The sequence below is a fragment of the Chiloscyllium punctatum genome, chromosome 5 (genome assembly GCF_047496795.1).
Source record: "Chiloscyllium punctatum isolate Juve2018m chromosome 5, sChiPun1.3, whole genome shotgun sequence".
NCBI lineage: Eukaryota > Metazoa > Chordata > Chondrichthyes > Orectolobiformes > Hemiscylliidae > Chiloscyllium > Chiloscyllium punctatum.
The window spans coordinates 39,933,216-39,948,305 of NC_092743.1; the positions used below are offsets into that span (position 1 = coordinate 39,933,216).

Sequence of the window (15,090 nt, forward strand, 5' to 3'; positions counted from 1 at the left end):
TGCTGGTGTTGGACTGGGGTGTACAAAGTTTTTTTTTTAAAAATCACACAATACCAAGGTATAGTCCAACAGGTTTATTTGGAAGTGCTAGCTTTCGCAGTGCTGTTCCTTCATCAGGTGGTTATGGGGTGTAAGATCGTAGGACTTTATAGCAAAATAGAAGAATTTACAGCAAACGTTAGGTGTGATATAACAGAAATGATCTATTGAAAAAGACCTGGATTGTTTGTTGGGAGAGGTCGTAAAATCAGGCCCAACTTCATAAACAGAAGGGGCGAGGAAGGAATCTTGATTTAAAACAAACGGACTTAAAAGTAATAAGACTGTAAATTCATTCACTAGCCAACGTGATTGAATCTCTCTCATTGTGGGCAGCAAATGGTTGGACTCGCCACTCTGATGGATGTCTATTTTCCCTCTGTACCTAATTTGCTGCAGCTTCAGCCTGAAGCCCCGCCCCCCTCCCGCTGCTCGGTGCAAACCCCTCGACGCAATTGGCCGCCCCGCATCACAATCCGGCATCACCAAACCCTGACGCAGGAAGCAATTGGTCAGAGGTCCTGGCAATCAAACCCTGCGTCATCATATTAGGTTGAGGAGAGGACCTTTAGCGGTCGCACAGATTCAATTTCCAAGGCTGAAAACCACAGTAAGGAGAGACATTAAAAGAAAGTTGTAGGACAAAAAAAAAGAGTTTTACAAATATACAGTAGCAAGACTTCCGGTCATCAAAACGTAAGTCGATTTCGATAAAATAACAACTTTGTTGGCGGAGGAAAGGGGGGGGGTTTGGTATGTGGAGTAAAGAAATTCCCTGAGCAGCGATTCGGGGTGGTGCCTTTCCCGTCAACATAACCTGTTAGCGGAAGTCATGCCTTTTTAACCTATTGGCACGACGCCGGGCACGGATTGGATGTGAGACGCGGGTTTATGTGCCATTCCCTGCGCCCATTGGCTGTTTGGCCCGTCCATCAGGCGAAGTGGAGGCGGGAGAAGGTGGCGACGGTTGATCAGGTTTGGTTGAGAATGCCCCACCCCCTTTCATCAAGCTGACCAACTTTGCAGCGTTGACTTGTCTCTTTGGTTTTACCCGTGTATTTTGGAGTTCATTATATAGCTATAAAGGTTATAGCTGTAATTACCGACTTTAGCACAATAGTTACAGGAACTGAAACCGAAATCAGGTAAAAGGACAAAGAAGCTCTTCAAATAATTCGCTAATTTCTTTTTAAATGTGTTGCTTGGGGCATTATATGAGGGCGTGATGTTGGGTTAGTGAGTGACCTGTCAAAATGTGTGAGTGCACCCATCAATTCAGTTAACTTAATCACAAAACGTTTAAAAAAATGTAGATGTAGCTTTTTTTTCCCCCCAAAGCACATAATATACATCATTTTCGAATTGGGATACTTTCGTAGGCTAATGTTTATTTATTGTATTATGTTTGTTATATTTGTTGTAACTTTGGACTTGTGAGAATGTGCAGTGGTTGTAATGGGATGGGTGTGGCAACACAAGTATGGTGCTCGGCCATCTAGCGTAGACTAATGAATCAAGAGTACCAATTCAGTGGACTAAGGTGAACGCTATGGAGGAGATGCTGAAATAATCCACTTTTGATTTGTGAAGCCATGGAAGTGTGAGTAATTTAAGAAATGTAGAAATAAAAGTGGAAGGTGAGTAGAGGTAAAAGTGGCCACCCATTGTTTCACCTTGAGTTGTGCTTGTATGTCTCAGATTAATTTGCTTTCCCTTTCATCAAATTTTAATTTTGCACATGAATCTGCATGGAGAGTGTTGAATAAATCTGATTTCCATGCATGTTTCAAATTGTATTCATGTTGGTGTTTACTTTATAGTGAGTAGAATTGTTTCTGTGGCTTTGTTCCTTCACAGCATGTGGGTGTTGCTTGCCCACCATTTATTGCCCAGTCCCTCTTGCCCTTAAGAAGGAAGTAGTTAACTTTCCTGAACCACTGCACTCCATGTTCAGTAGATAGACTTTAAATACCGATAGGGAGGGTGTTCCAGAATACTAAATCAGTGACACTAAGGAATGATATATTTTTAAATCAAGATGGTGAATAGCTTGGAGAACTTGTAGATTGTGTAGCCATGAGTCTTGTCCTTCCAATTGGAAGTTGCTGTGATTTGGAAGATTTTATCCATGATACCTTGGTGCAGTGCATCTTGTAGATGGAATACACTTCTACTGACTGCTGGTGGTGAAGGAGTGGATGTGGTGCCAGTTAAGCTTGATGCTTTGTCCTGGATTATGGACCAAAAAACTGTAGATGCTGGAAGCCAAAGTAGATAGACAGGAGGCTGGAAGAACATAGCAAGCCAGGCAGCATCATGAGGTGGAGAAGTCGATGTTTCTGGTATAACCCTTCTTCAGGACTGGGATGGGTGTAGGGAGAGCAGCAGATAAAATGGGTGGTGAGCACAGGGTGGTGAAGTGGGGATAGGTGAAGACAGGTAGAGGGTACGATCTGGTTGATTTAATGGGAGGAATGAATCCAGTTGATAGCAGGGAGGAGTGGAAGGGAGGGAGAGGGGATGGGAAGGGAGGTTCTGTGAAACTGGAGAACTCAATGTTAAGTCCAGTAGGCCTCCCAGGTGGAAGATGAGGTATAGCTCCTCCAATTTGCGGTGTGGTTCATTGTGACAATGAAGGAGGCCAAGGATGGTCATCTTGGAAAGGGGAGTTAAAATGGGCAGTGACTGGGCGGTCCGGTCAGATGATTGCGTTGATGCAGTGTCCTGCACCCAGGCTGAACTGAAGAAGTTCATTGTCTTGGCTCACAACTTCCACTCTGCCCTCAAATTCGCTTGGCCCATCTCAGACACCTCCCTCGACTTCTCCATTTTCATCTCCAGTGACAGTCTCTGGACAGATGTTTACTACAAACTCTGATTCCCATACTACCTGGAATGGGAATCTACCCAGTATCCTACAAGAATCCACCCCATTCTCCCAATTCCAATTCCTCTGCCTCTGCCACTCCTGCTCAGACAAGGAGACATTCCACTCGTGAGCATCCCACCTATTTCAAACAATGTGCTTTTCCTCCCTCTGTCTCCAGTCAGCCCTCCGCTGTACCACATCCATTCCACTGCTCTAAACAGCCCCCCAAATGCAATAAAGACAGAGAACCCCTTGCCCTCCCCCACCACCCCACCACCCCACCAGTCTCTGCATCCAACGCATCATCCTTAAACACTTCCACCGACTCAACCTACACCCCATCACCAAGAACATAACCCCCCCCCCCCGGCCAAACTTTCTCTGCCTTCCACAAGGAGTGTTCCCTTTGACAGTCCTTGGTTTATGCCACTCTCCCCACGAACCTCAGGTACCTTCCCCTACAACCAGAAAAGATGCAAAACCTGCTGGTACACCACCCACCTCACCTCCATAACCAAACAGTCCTTCCAGATGAGACAGGTTTACCTGCCTCTCTTCCAACCTAGTTTACTGCATTGTGTACTCCCGATGTGGTATTCTCTACATCTGGGAAACCAAACGTAATCTTAGGGAATAATTTGCTGAGCATCTCAGCCAGGCCCACAGAGGCTGACTGGACCACCCATTTTAATTCCCCTTCCCATTCCCTTTCTGACATGACCATCCTTGCCTCCTCATTGCTACAACAAACCACACTGCAAATAGGAGGAACAACAACTCATCTTCTGCCTGGGCAGCCTACAGCCTGGAGGACTCAACATTGAGTTTACCACTTTCACAGACCCTCCCACCCTCTCTCCCACCCTCTCTCCCACCCTCCCACCCTCCCACCCTCCCTCCCTCCCTCCCTCCCTCCCTCCCTCCCTCCCTCCCTAGTCTCTCCCTCCCTCCCTCCCTAGTCTCTCCCTCCCTCCCTCCCTAGTCTCTCCCTCCCTCCCTCCCTAGTCTCTCCCTCCCTCCCTCCCTAGTCCCTCCCTCCCTCCTCCCTCCCTCCCTCGTCCCTCCCTCCCTCCTCCCTCCCTCCCTCGTCCCTCCCTCCCTCCCTCGTCCCTCCCTCCCTCCCTCCCTCGTCCCTCCCTCCCTCCCTCCCTAGTCCCTCCCTCCCTCCCTCCCTCCCTAGTCTCTCCCTCCCTAGTCTCTCCCTCCCTCCCTAGTCTCTCCCTCCCTCCCTCCCTCCCTCCCTAGTCTCTCCCTCCCTCCCTCCCTCCCTCCCTCCCTCGTCCCTCCCTCCCTCGTCCCTCCCTCCCTCGTCCCTCCCTCCCTCGTCCCTCCCTCCCTCGTCCCTCCCTCCCTCGTCCCTCCCTCCCTCCCTCCCTAGTCCCTCCCTCCCTCCCTCCCTCCCTAGTCTCTCCCTCCCTAGTCTCTCCCTCCCCTAGTCTCTCCCTCCCTAGTCTCTCCCTCCCTAGTCTCTCCCTCCCTAGTCTCTCCCTCCCTAGTCTCTCCCTCCCTAGTCCCTCCCTCCCTCCCTCCCTCCCTAGTCTCTCCCTCCCTAGTCTCTCCCTCCCTAGTCTCTCCCTCCCTAGTCTCTCCCTCCCTAGTCTCTCCCTCCCTCCCTCCCTCCGTCCCTCCCTCGTCCCTCCCTCGTCCCTCCCTCGTCCCTCCCTCGTCCCTCCCTCGTCCCTCCCTCGTCCCTCCCTCGTCCCTCCCTCCCTCCCTCCCTAGTCTCTCCCTCCCTCCCTAGTCTCTCCCTCCCTCCCTCCCTAGTCTCTCCCTCCCTCCCTCCCTCCCTCCCTCCCTAGTCTCTTCCTCCCTCCCTCCCTCCCTCGTCTCTCCCTCCCTCCCTCCCTCCCTCCCTAGTCTCTCCCTCCCTCCCTCCCTCCCTCCCTCCCTAGTCTCTCCCTCCCTCCCTCCCTCCCTCCCTCCCTCCCTCCCTCCCTCCCTCCCCTCCCTCCCTCCCTCCCTAGTCTCTCCCTCTCTCCCTCCCTCCCTAGTCTCTCCCTCTCTCCCTCCCTCCCTAGTCTCTCCCTCCCTCCCTAGTCTCTCCCTCCCCCCTCCCTCCCTCCCTCGCCCCTCCCTCCCTCCCTCCCTCCCTCCCCCCCCCCCCCTCCCTCCCTCCCTCCCCCCCCCCCCCTCCCTCCCTCCCTCCCCCCCCCGCTCCCCCCCCCCCCGCTCCCCCCCCCTCCCCCCCCCTCCTCCCTCCCTCCCTCCCTCCCTCCCCTCCCTCCCTCCCTCCCTCCCTCCCTCCCTCCCTCCCCTCCCTCCCTCCCCTCCCTCCCTCCCTAGTCCCTCCCTCCCTCCCTAGTCCCTCCCTAGTCCCTCCCTCCCCTCCCTCCCTCACTAGTCCCTCCCTCACTAGTCCCTCCCTCACTAGTCCCTCCCTCACTAGTCCCTCACTAGTCCCTCACTAGTCCCTCACTAGTCCCTCACTAGTCCCTCCCTAGTCCCTCCATCTCTCCCTCCCTCCCTCCCTAGTCCCTCTCTCCCTAGTCCCTCTCTCCCTCCCTCCCTCCCTCCCTCCCTCCCTCCCTCCCTAGTCCCTCCCTCCCTCCCTCCCTAGTCCCTCTCTCCCTCCCTCCCTCCCTAGTCCCTCTCTCCCTCCCTCCCTCCCTAGTCCCTCTCTCCCTCCCTCCCTCCCTCCCTCCCTAGTCCCTCTCTCCCTCCCTCCCTCCCTCCCTAGTCCCTCCCTCCGTCCCTCCCTCCGTCCCTCCCTCCGTCCCTCCCTCCCTCCGTCCCTCCCTCCGTCCCTCCCTCCCTCGTCCCTCCCTCCCTCGTCCCTCCCTCCCTCGTCCCTCCCTCCCTCCCTCGTCCCTCCCTCCCTCGTCCCTCCCTCCCTCGTCCCTCCCTCCCTCGTCCCTCCCTCCCTCGTCCCTCCCTCCCTCGTCCCTCCCTCCCTCGTCCCTCCCTCCCTCGTCCCTCCCTCCCTCGTCCCTCCCTCCCTCGTCCCTCCCTCCCTCGTCCCTCCCTCCCTCGTCCCTAGTCCCTCCCTCGTCCCTCCCTCCCTCGTCCCTCCCTCCCTCGTCCCTCCCTCCCTCGTCCCTCCCTCCCTAGTCCCTCCCTCCGTCCCTCCCTCCCTCCCTCCGTCCCTCCGTCCCTCCGTCCCTCCGTCCCTCCGTCCCTCCGTCCCTCCCTAGTCCCTCCCTAGTCCCTCCATCTCTCCATCTCTAGTCCCTCCCTCCCTCGTCCCTTAGTCCCTCCCTCCCTCGTCCCTTAGTCCCTCCCTCCCTCGTCCCTTAGTCCCTCCCTCCCTAGTCTCTCCCTCCCTCCCTCCCTAGTCCCTCCCTCCCCCCCTCCCTCCCTAGTCCCTCCCCCCCTCCCTCCCTCCCTAGTCCCTCGCCCCCTCCCTCCCTAGTCCCTCGCCCCCTCTCTCCCTCCCTAGTCCCTCGCTCCCTCCCTCCCCTCCCTAGTCCCTCCCTCCCTCCCTAGTCCCTCCCTCCCTAGTCCCTCCCTCCCTCCCTCCCTCCCTCCCTAGTCCCTCCCTCCCTCCCTCGTCCCTCCCTCCCTCCCTCCCTCGTCCCTCCCTCCCTCCCTCCCTCCCCCCCTCCCTCCCCCCCTCCCTCCCTAGTCCCTCCCCCCCTCCCTCCCTAGTCCCTCCCCCCCTCCCTCCCTAGTCCCTCCCCCCCTCCCTCCCTAGTCCCTCCCCCCCTCCCTCCCTCCCTCCCTAGTCCCTCCCTCCCTAGTCCCTCCCTCCCTAGTCCCTCATCCCTCCTCCCTCCCTTCCCCCAGTCCCTTCCCCCAGTCCCTCCCTCCCTCCCTCCCCCTCCCCCCCCCCCCCCGGTCCCTCCCTCCCTCCCCTCCCCAGTCTCTCCCTCACTCCCCTCCCCCCTCCCCGGTCTCTCCCTCACTCCCCTCCCCCCTCCCCGGTCTCTCCCTCCCTCCCCTCCCCTCCCCCCTCCCCCCTCCCCGGTCTCTCCCTCCCTCCCCTCCCCTCCCCCTCCCCGGTCCCTCCCTCCCTCCCTCCCTCCCTCCCTCCCTCCCTCCCTCCCCCCTCCCCGGTCCCTCCCTCCCCCCTCCCCGGTCCCTCCCTCCCCCCTCCCCGGTCCCACCCTCCCCCCTCCCCGGTCCCTCCCTCCCCCCTCCCCGGTCCCTCCCTCCCCCCTCCCCGGTCCCTCCCTCCCCCCTCCCCGGTCCCTCCCTCCCTCCCTCCCCGGTCCCTCCCTCCCTCCCTCCCCGGTCCCTCCCTCCCTAGTCCCTCCCTAGTCCCTCCCTAGTCCCTCCCTAGTCCCTCCCTAGTCCCTCCCTAGTCCCTCCATCTCTAGTCCCTCCCTCCCTCCCTCCCTAGTCCCTCCCTCCCTAGTCCCTCCCTCCCTCCCTCCCTCCCTAGTCCCTCCCTCCCTCCCTCCCTCCCTAGTCCCTCCCTCCCTCCCTCCCTCCCTAGTCCCTCCCTCCCTCCCTCCCTCCCTCCCTCCCTCCCTCCCTAGTCCCTCCCTCCCTCCCTAGTCCGTCCCTCCCTCCCTCCCTAGTCCCTCCCCCCCTCCCTCCCTAGTCCCTCCCCCCCTCCCTCCCTAGTCCCTCCCCCCCTCCCTCCCTAGTCCCTCCCTAGTCCCTCGCCCCCTCTCTCCCTCCCTAGTCCCTCGCCCCCTCTCTCCCTCCCTAGTCCCTCCCTCCCTCCCTCCCTCCCTAGTCCCTCCCTCGTCCCTCCCTCCCTCCCTCCCTCGTCCCTCCCTCCCTCCCCCTCCCTCCCTCCCTCGTCCCTCCCTCCCTCGTCCCTCCCTCCCTCGTCCCTCCCTCCCTAGTCCCTCCCCCCCTCCCTCCCTCCCTCCCTCCCCCCCTCCCTCCCTCCCTAGTCCCTCCCTCCCTAGTCCCTCCCTCCCTCCCTAGTCCCTCCCTCCCTCCCTAGTCCCTCCCTCCCTAGTCCCTCCCTCCCTAGTCCCTCCCTCCCTAGTCCCTCCTCCCTAGTCCCTCCCTCCCTAGTCCCTCATCCCTCCTCGCTTCCTCATCCCTCCTCCCTCCCTTCCCCCAGTCCCTTCCCCCGGTCCCTCCCTCCCTCCCCCCCCCTCCCCGGTCCCTCCCTCCCTCCTCCCTCCCCCCCCTCCCCGGTCCCTCCCTCCCTCCCTCCCTCCCTCCCCCCTCCCCGGTCCCTCCCTCCCTCCCTCCCCCCTCCCCGGTCCCTCCCTCCCTCCCTGGTCCCTCCCTCCCTCCCTCCCCCCTCCCCGGTCCCTCCCTCCTCCCTCCCTCCCTCCCCCCTCCCCGGTCCCTCCCTCCCTCCCCCCTCCCCGGTCCCTCCCCTCCCTCCCCCCTCCCCGGTCCCTCCCTCCCTCCCCGGTCCCTCCCCTCCCTCCCTCCCCGGTCCCTCCCTCCCTCCCCGGTCCCTCCCTCCCTCCCCGGTCCCTCCCTCCCTCCCCGGTCCCTCCCTCCCTCCCTGGTCCCTCCCTCCCTCCCTCCCCGGTCCCTCCCTCCCTCCCTCCCTCCCTCCCTCCCTCGCCGGTCCCTCCCTCCCTCCCTGGTCCCTCCCTCCCTCCCTCCCTCCCCGGTCCCTCCCTCCCTCCCCGGTCCCTCCCTCCTCCCTCCCCCCCTCCCTCCTCCCTCCTCCTCCCCCCTCCCCCCCTCCCTCCCCCCTCCCCGGTCCCTCCCTCCCTCCCTCCCTCCCTCCTCCCCGGTCCCTCCCTCCCTCCCTCCCTCCCTCCCCGGTCCCTCCCCCCTCCCCGGTCCCGGTCCCTCCCCCCTCCCCGGTCCCTCCCTCCCTCCCTCCCTCCCCCCCTCACCCCCTCCCTCCCCCCTCCCCGGTCCCTCCCTCCCTCCCTCCCTCCTCCCCGGTCCCTCCCTCCCTCCCTCCCTCCTCCCCGGTCCCTCCCTCCCTCCCTCCCCCTCCCCGGTCCCTCCCTCCCTCCCTCCCTCCCTCCCTCCCCCCTCCCCGGTCCCTCCCTCCCTCCCTCCCTCCCCCCTCCCCGGTCCCTCTGTCCCTCCCTCCCCGGTCCCTCTGTCCCTCCCTCCCCCGGTCCCTCTGTCCCTCCCTCCCCGGTCCCTCTGTCCTCCCTCCCTCCCTCCCTCCCCCCCTCCCCCTCCCCCCCTCCCCGGTCCCTCTGTCCCTCCCTCCCTCCCCCCTCCCCCCTCCCCGGTCCCTCCCTCCCTCCCTCCCCCCTCCCCCCTCCCCGGTCCCTCCCCTCCCTCCCCCCTCCCCGGTCCCTCCCCCCTCCCCCGGTCCCTCCCTCCCTCCCTCCCCCTCCCCCCCTCCCCCGGTCCCTCCCCCCCTCCCCCCTCCCCGGTCCCTCCCCTCCCTCCCCCCTCCCCGGTCCCTCCCTCCCTCCCTCCTCCCCCTCCCCGGTCCCTCCCCTCTCTCCCCCTCCCGTCCTCCCCCTCCCCCCTCCCGGTCCCTCCCTCTCTCCCCCCTCCCCGGTCCCTCCCTCTCTCCCCCCTCCCGGTCCCTCCCTCTCTCCCCCCCTCCCGTCCCTCCCTCTCTCCCCCCTCCCCGGTCCCTCCCCTCTCTCCCCCCTCCCCGGTCCCTCCCTCCTCTCCCCCCCTCCCCGGTCCCTCCCTCTCCCTCTCTCCCCCCTCCCCGGTCCCTCCCTCTCTCCCCCCCCTCCCCGGTCCCTCCCTCTCTCCCCCCTCCCCCCTCCCCGGTCCCCCTCCTCTCCTCTCTCCCCCTCCCCCCTCCCCGGTCCCTCCCTCTCTCCCCTCTCCCCCCTCCCCGGTCCCTCCCTCTCTCCTCTCTCCCCCCCTCCCCGGTCCCTCCCTCTCTCCTCTCTCCCCCCTCCCCGGTCCCTCCCTCTCTTCCTCTCTCCCCCCTCCCCGGTCCCTCCCTCTCTCCTCTCTCCCCCCTCCCCGGTCCCTCCCTCTCTCCTCTCTCCCCCCTCCCCGGTCCCTCCCTCTCTCCTCTCTCCCCCCTCCCCGGTCCCTCCCTCTCTCCTCTCTCCCCCCTCCCCGGTCCCTCCCTCTCTCCTCTCTCCCCCCTCCCCGGTCCCTCCCTCTCTCCTCTCTCCCCCCTCCCCGGTCCCTCCCTCTCTCCTCTCTCCCCCCCTCCCCGGTCCCTCCCTCTCTCCTCTCTCCCCCCTCCCCGGTCCCTCCCTCTCTCCTCTCTCCCCCCTCCCCGGTCCCTCCCTCTCTCCTCTCTCCCCCCTCCCCGGTCCCTCCCTCTCTCCTCTCTCCCCCCTCCCCGGTCCCTCCCTCTCTCCTCTCTCCCCCCTCCCCGGTCCCTCCCTCTCTCCTCTCTCCCCCCTCCCCGGTCCCTCCCTCTCTCCTCTCTCCCCCCTCCCCGGTCCCTCCCTCTCTCCTCTCTCCCCCCTCCCCGGTCCCCTCCCTCTCTCCTCTCTCCCCCCTCCCCGGTCCCTCCCTCTCTCCTCTCTCCCCCCCCTCCCCGGTCCCTCCCTCTCTCCTCTCTCCCCCCTCCCCGGTCCCTCCCTCTCTCCTCTCTCCCCCCTCCCCGGTCCCTCCCTCTCTCCTCTCTCCCCCCTCCCCGGTCCCTCCCTCTCTCCTCTCTCCCCCTCCCCGGTCCCTCCCTCTCTCCTCTCTCCCCCCTCCCCGGTCCCTCCCTCTCTCCTCTCTCCCCCCTCCCCGGTCCCTCCCTCTCTCCTCTCTCCCCCCTCCCCGGTCCCTCCCTCTCTCCTCTCTCCCCCCTCCCCGGTCCCTCCCTCTCTCCTCTCTCCCCCCTCCCCGGTCCCTCCCTCTCTCCTCTCTCCCCCCTCCCCGGTCCCTCCCTCTCTCCTCTCTCCCCCCTCCCCGGTCCCTCCCTCTCTCCTCTCTCCCCCCTCCCCGGTCCCTCCCTCTCTCCTCTCTCCCCCCTCCCCGGTCCCCTCCCTCTCTCCTCTCTCCCCCCTCCCCGGTCCCTCCCTCTCTCCTCTCTCCCCCCTCCCCGGTCCCTCCCTCTCTCCTCTCTCCCCCCTCCCCGGTCCCTCCCTCTCTCCTCTCTCCCCCCTCCCCGGTCCCTCCCTCTCTCCTCTCTCCCCCCTCCCCGGTCCCCTCCCTCTCTCCTCTCTCCCCCCTCCCCGGTCCCTCCCTCTCTCCTCTCTCCCCCCTCCCCGGTCCCTCCCTCTCTCCTCTCTCCCCCCTCCCCGGTCCCTCCCTCTCTCCTCTCTCCCCCCTCCCCGGTCCCTCCCTCTCTCCTCTCTCCCCCCTCCCCGGTCCCTCCCTCTCTCCTCTCTCCCCCCTCCCCGGTCCCTCCCTCTCTCCTCTCTCCCCCCTCCCCGGTCCCTCCCTCTCTCCTCTCTCCCCCCTCCCCCGGTCCCTCCCTCTCTCCTCTCTCCCCCCTCCCCGGTCCCTCCCTCTCTCCTCTCTCCCCCTCCCCGGTCCCTCCCTCTCTCCTCTCTCCCCCCTCCCCGGTCCCTCCCTCCCTCTCCTCTCTCCCCCCTCCCCGGTCCCTCCCTCTCTCCTCTCTCCCCCCTCCCCGGTCCCTCCCTCTCTCCTCTCTCCCCCCTCCCCGGTCCCTCCCTCTCTCCTCTCTCCCCCCTCCCCGGTCCCTCCCTCTCTCCTCTCTCCCCCCTCCCCGGTCCCCTCCCTCTCTCCTCTCTCCCCCCCTCCCCGGTCCCTCCCTCTCTCCTCTCTCCCCCCTCCCCGGTCCCCTCCCTCTCTCCTCTCTCCCCCCTCCCCGGTCCCTCCCTCTCTCCTCTCTCCCCCCTCCCCGGTCCCTCCCTCTCTCCTCTCTCCCCCCTCCCCCGGTCCCTCCCTCTCTCCTCTCTCCCCCCTCCCCGGTCCCTCCCTCTCTCCTCTCTCCCCCCTCCCCGGTCCCTCCCTCTCTCCTCTCTCCCCCCTCCCCGGTCCCTCCCTCTCTCCTCTCTCCCCCCTCCCCGGTCCCTCCCTCTCTCCTCTCTCCCCCCTCCCCGGTCCCTCCCTCTCTCCTCTCTCCCCCCTCCCCGGTCCCCTCCCTCTCTCCTCTCTCCCCCCTCCCCGGTCCCCTCCCTCTCTCCTCTCTCCCCCCCTCCCCGGTCCCTCCCTCTCTCCTCTCTCCCCCCTCCCCGGTCCCTCCCTCTCTCCTCTCTCCCCCCCTCCCCGGTCCCTCCCTCTCTCCTCTCTCCCCCCTCCCCGGTCCCCTCCCTCTCTCCTCTCTCCCCCCTCCCCCCGGTCCCCTCCCTCTCTCCCTCTCTCCCCCCCCTCCCCGGTCCCCTCCCTCTCTCCTCTCTCCCCCCCTCCCCCGGTCCCCTCCCCTCTCTCCTCTCTCCCCCCTCCCCCGGTCCCTCCCTCTCTCCTCTCTCCCCCCCTCCCCGGTCCCTCCCCTCTCCTCCTCTCTCCCCCCCTCCCCGGTCCCTCCCTCTCTCCTCTCTCCCCCCCTCCCCGGTCCCTCCCTCTCTCCTCTCTCCCCCCTCCCCGGTCCCCTCCCCCTCTCCTCCTCTCTCCCCCCCCTCCCCGGTCCCCTCCCCCCCTCTCTCCCCTCTCTCCCCCCCTCCCCGGTCCCCTCCCCTCTCTCCCTCCTCTCCCCCCCCTCCCCCGTCCCCTCCCCCTCTCTCCCTCTCTCCCCCCCCTCCCCGGTCCCTCCCCTCTCTCCCTCTCTCCCCCCCCACCCCCGGTCCCCTCCCTCCTCTCCTCCTCTCCCCCCCTCCCCCGGTCCCCTCCCTCTCTCCTCTCTCCCCCCCTCCCCGGTCCCCTCCCTCTCTCCTCTCTCCCCCCCTCCCCGGTCCCTCCCTCTCTCCTCTCTCCCCCCTCCCCGGTCCCTCCCTCTCTCCTCTCTCCCCCCTCCCCGGTCCCTCCCTCTCTCCTCTCTCCCCCCTCCCCGGTCCCTCCCTCTCTCCTCTCTCCCCCCTCCCCGGTCCCTCCCTCTCTCCTCTCTCCCCCCTCCCCGGTCCCTCCCTCTCTCCTCTCTCCCCCCTCCCCGGTCCCTCCCTCTCTCCTCTCTCCCCCCTCCCCGGTCCCTCCCTCTCTCCTCTCTCCCCCCTCCCCGGTCCCTCCCTCTCTCCTCTCTCCCCCCTCCCCGGTCCCTCCCTCTCTCCTCTCTCCCCCCTCCCCGGTCCCTCCCTCTCTCCTCTCTCCCCCCTCCCCGGTCCCTCCCTCTCTCTCCTCTCTCCCCCCTCCCCGGTCCCTCCCTCTCCTCTCTCCCCCCTCCCCGGTCCCTCCCTCTCTCCTCTCTCCCCCCTCCCCGGTCCCTCCCTCTCTCCTCTCTCCCCCCCTCCCCGGTCCCTCCCTCTCTCCTCTCTCCCCCCTCCCCGGTCCCTCCCTCTCTCCTCTCTCCCCCCTCCCCGGTCCCTCCCTCTCTCCTCTCTCCCCCCTCCCCGGTCCCTCCCTCTCTCCTCTCTCCCCCCTCCCCGGTCCCTCCCTCTCTCCTCTCTCCCCCCTCCCCGGTCCCTCCCTCTCTCCTCTCTCCCCCCTCCCCGGTCCCTCCCTCTCTCCTCTCTCCCCCCTCCCCGGTCCCTCCCTCTCTCCTCTCTCCCCCCTCCCCGGTCCCTCCCTCTCTCCTCTCTCCCCCCTCCCCGGTCCCTCCCTCTCTCCTCTCTCCCCCCTCCCCGGTCCCTCCCTCTCTCCTCTCTCCCCCCTCCCCGGTCCCTCCCTCTCTCCTCTCTCCCCCCTCCCCGGTCCCTCCCTCTCTCCTCTCTCCCCCCTCCCCGGTCCCTCCCTCTCTCCTCTCTCCCCCCTCCCCGGTCCCTCCCTCTCTCCTCTCTCCCCCCTCCCCGGTCCCTCCCTCTCTCCTCTCTCCCCCCTCCCCGGTCCCTCCCTCTCTCCTCTCTCCCCCCTCCCCGGTCCCTCCCTCTCTCCTCTCTCCCCCCTCCCCGGTCCCTCCCTCTCTCCTCTCTCCCCCCTCCCCGGTCCCTCCCTCTCTCCTCTCTCCCCCCTCCCCGGTCCCTCCCTCTCTCCTCTCTCCCCCCTCCCCGGTCCCTCCCTCTCTCCTCTCTCCCCCCTCCCCGGTCCCTCCCTCTCTCCTCTCTCCCCCCTCCCCGGTCCCTCCCTCTCTCCTCTCTCCCCCCCTCCCCGGTCCCTCCCTCTCTCCTCTCTCCCCCCTCCCCGGTCCCTCTCCTCTCTCCTCTCTCCCCCCTCCCCGGTCCCTCTCCTCTCTCCTCTCTCCCCCCTCCCCGGTCCCTCTCCTCTCTCCTCTCTCCCCCCTCCCCGGTCCCTCTCCTCTCTCCTCTCTCCCCCCTCCCCGGTCCCTCTCCTCTCTCCTCTCTCCCCCCTCCCCGGTCCCTCTCCTCTCTCCTCTCTCCCCCCTCCCCGGTCCCTCTCCTCTCTCCTCTCTCCCCCCTCCCCGGTCCCTCTCCTCTCTCCTCTCTCCCCCCTCCCCGGTCCCTCTCCTCTCTCCTCTCTCCCCCCTCCCCGGTCCCTCTCCTCTCTCCTCTCTCCCCCCTCCCCGGTCCCTCTCCTCTCTCCTCTCTCCCCCCTCCCCGGTCCCTCTCCTCTCTCCTCTCTCCCCCCTCCCCGGTCCCTCTCCTCTCTCCTCTCTCCCCCCTCCCCGGTCCCTCTCCTCTCTCCTCTCTCCCCCCCTCCCCGGTCCCTCTCCTCTCTCCTCTCTCCCCCCTCCCCGGTCCCTCTCCTCTCTCCTCTCTCCCCCCTCCCCGGTCCCTCTCCTCTCTCCTCTCTCCCCCCTCCCCGGTCCCTCTCCTCTCTCCTCTCTCCCCCCTCCCCGGTCCCTCTCCTCTCTCCTCTCTCCCCCCTCCCCGGTCCCTCTCCTCTCTCCTCTCTCCCCCCTCCCCGGTCCCTCTCCTCTCTCCTCTCTCCCCCCTCCCCGGTCCCTCTCCTCTCTCCTCTCTCCCCCCTCCCCGGTCCCTCTCCTCTCTCCTCTCTCCCCCCTCTCCCCCCCTCTCCCCCTCCCCCCTCGGCCCTTCCTCCCTCCCTCCCTCCCCCTCCCCCCTCGGCCCTTCCTCCCTCCCTCCCTCCCCGCCCGGTCCCTCCCTCCCCGCCCGGTCCCTCCCCCTCCCCCTCCCCCTCCCCCTCCCCCTCCCCCTCCCCCTCCCCCTCAGTCCCTTCCCCGTCCCTCCCTCCCTCCTTCTCCGTCCCTTCCCCGTCCCTCCCTCCCTCCTTCTCCGTCCCTTCTCCGTCCCTTCCCCGTCCCTCCTTCTCCGTCCCTTCCCCGTCCCTCCTTCTCCGTCCCTTCCCCGTCCCTCCTTCCCAGTCCCTCCCTCCCTCCTTCCCAGTCCCTCCCTCCCTCCCTCCCAGTCCCTCCTTCCCAGTCCCTCCCTCCCTCCTTCCCAGTCCCTTCCCAGTCCCTCCCTCCCTCCTTCTCAGTCCCTTCCCCCCTCCTTCTCAGTCCCTTCCCAGTCCCTCCCTCCCTCCTTCCCAGTCCCTCCCTCCCTCCTTCCCTCCCAGTCCCTCCCTCCCTCCCTCCTTCCCTC

At 66.0% G+C, this 15,090-nt stretch overlaps 1 protein-coding gene across 15 annotated transcripts in view; it reads left to right on the forward strand.

Annotated features, from left to right (window-relative positions):
* Positions 1–563: 563 nt before the first annotated feature.
* Positions 564–15,090, forward strand: part of LOC140477012 (uncharacterized) — a 426,283-nt gene continuing 411,756 nt past the window's right edge. For 11 of the 15 annotated variants that reach the window (XM_072570100.1, XM_072570102.1, XM_072570101.1 and 8 more), the window contains exon 1: positions 564–735. The gene's annotated coding sequence lies outside the window, so the exon portion shown is untranslated. Of the gene's footprint in view, positions 736–1,020; positions 1,185–15,090 lie in introns of those variants that run through there. The other 4 variants (XM_072570103.1, XM_072570104.1, XM_072570105.1 and 1 more) reach the window with 2 other exon arrangements.